Raw genomic sequence first — 2531 nt, forward strand, 5'->3', positions numbered from 1 at the left:
ACAAATAAGCCATTATAAAAACACTTCAGTCTATTCTCTTTAAGCTTGCAAAAAGTATAAACAAATTGAAATTCAATATGTAAATGAAGAAACTATAAGACTGAAGTACAGAACTAAAGGAATGAAGAACAGAAATATCCGAATGAAGTAATAAATTTTGGAACAGAACAAAACAACCAGCTTCAACATTGGTTTCTCCTCTTTTTCTTGTTCTCCTCCTCCTAAAACCAAAGTGAACTATTTCTTTCCAAATCCTCACTGTCTCTGTTTTGTCTTCTCATTCACCTTTTGGCAGTTCCTCGATTCATGGTTTCCTATCACATGACAGTTTCCACACTTTCGGCCTGGTTTCTTTGCTAACTTGATTACTGTCTCCTTCTTTGATTTCCTCCTACTTCCACTTCCCTTTGTACCGACAACATTAGGAGGATGAACTTCAATAAAGTTTGGAACTTGTGAGCCATAGAAGTTTTCAATCAATGCTCTCTTCTCTATTGAAGACAGAACAACACCTTCTCCAAGAAGCTGCTTCTTACCTTCTTCAATAATTGTAGTAAATGCATTGATTTGGTCAATGTTCCCTTCAATACTTTGTGCTATTTCAAAGAATAATGCATACATGTTTTTAAATGCAATCTTCTTCTCGTCTACAGCAGAGAATATTTCATGATCATCACAAAAACCTCCATGTATTGGCTTCACAAATTGTGACTTCAACCATCTCCATCCACGCAACTTCTCGGGTATCAACTTAACAAACTTATATTTCAACACACAAAATATATGGCTGCACAATAGACCAAGTCTCTCAAACTTTTTACATCCACACAAATAGGTGTCATCGCCAATGGAGTAAGTCACTGTCCATGAGTTTGAATCCTTGTCATTTATGTTATATACTTCATTCTCTCTATTGGTAGACACTCCTAGAGTTGCACAAGACAAAGAGAAACATGCATAAACTATCTCCTCTTGAATTGCATTAAAAGCACTACCACTATATATTGTTGATGCATGTTTCTCGATTTCCAATTCTGTTCGCAAAATAGGCACTTTTGTTGAATCATAGTATTCAAGCTTTGCACTATTACTTCTTTGAGCCTCCAAAGCAAGCATGGTTATAGTTCATATAAAATAACATAAGGTTAGCCCGACACTTTGAGTACCTTTTAAAGAAGCTATTATGTGATTCGGACAAAGATGTTGTCTTTATCAACGAGCTCATCGGAAAATCACGGAAAAAGGCTGGAACCCAAAACTTTCTAGATGCAAACATTGATGAAAACCAGTCATTATTGGCCAGCCCATATCTTTCCATTATAGCATGCCAAGATTCTTCAAATGCATTGGGCTATATCAACTCCAACCAAACACATGCATTCAATTCCTTCTTTAGTTCTTCACTACCAAGCATGTTCTTTGGCAATTTGTCAGCAACTTTATTCATTATATGCCACATGCACCACCTGTGTCTTGTATTAAGAAGAACCTCTGCAATAGCAACTTTCATTCCTAAGTCTTGGTCGGTTGCGATTCGCTTGGGAGCCACACCAATACATTTCACAAAATTGTTTAAACAACCATGAAAAGGAGTCGGCATTTTCCTTGGACAAAAGGCCAGCAGCAAATGTCACAGGGCGACCATGATTATCCTTGCCCGTAAAAGGAGCAAATATCATGCAGTACCTACATGTTAAAATTACTATAAGACATGCAGAATATACTTTAATCATAAACACTTCACTTTAAGCACGAAATACTTTATTCTAAGCATGTTTTACTTCACTGAAATAGAAAAACAAAGCACTTTAAGCATGGATCACAAACACTTCACTCTAACTCTATAATACTTCAGTCTAAGCATATTTTACTTCACTGAAATGATAAAATAGTGCACATAAGCATGAATCACAAACACTTCACTCTAATCAAGGAATACTTCACTCTAAGCACATTTTACTTCACTGAAACGAAAAAACAGAGCAATATAAGCATACTCAATACACTTCACTGTAAGCATATTGTAGCTCACTAAATGCTCAATATACTTCACTAAAATGAATAAAAACAGTACAATATGAGCCATGCTCAATATACTTCATTGTAAGCTTATTGTAGTTCACTAAATGCTCAATATACTTCACTGAATTGAAAAACAATACACTATAAGCATGCAGAAATAAACAATACACTATAATCATATACACTATAAGCATGCCCTATAGCATTGTTAGGTTTGGTATACTGAAAAGCATGTTTCGAGCAAGTTTCGCTCGAATAGAATCTTGCTTGTATACGTAAAACTCTATAATCCGCTTTTAACCCGATTCAGTATTATTCGAGCAGTTTCGCACGAATAGAATCAAAATATTATTACATTGTGTTTGCTTGTGCATTGATAAGATGTTTTACAAACATTTAAATGCATAAGAAGTAAACAAAGTCTAAGTCTTTTGCTTAGTAGACCGGTTGTGGACGTCGTCCACTTTAAGGTACACGGTCAGATCTATGCAATGCTTTGCAAAAGAAAA

The 2531-nt window shown here is 35.3% G+C and overlaps 1 pseudogene; it reads right to left on the reverse strand.

The window, feature by feature from the left end:
* Window positions 1–255: 255 nt before the first annotated feature.
* On the reverse strand, window positions 256–1679 carry LOC148933756 (protein FAR1-RELATED SEQUENCE 5-like; annotated as a pseudogene).
* Between the last annotated feature and the right edge of the window lie 852 nt (window positions 1680–2531).

The sequence above is a fragment of the Salvia hispanica genome, chromosome 1, assembly GCF_029641045.1.
Source record: "Salvia hispanica isolate PSC_SH4W2 chromosome 1, Shi_PSC_v1, whole genome shotgun sequence".
Classification (NCBI taxonomy): domain Eukaryota; kingdom Viridiplantae; phylum Streptophyta; class Magnoliopsida; order Lamiales; family Lamiaceae; genus Salvia; species Salvia hispanica.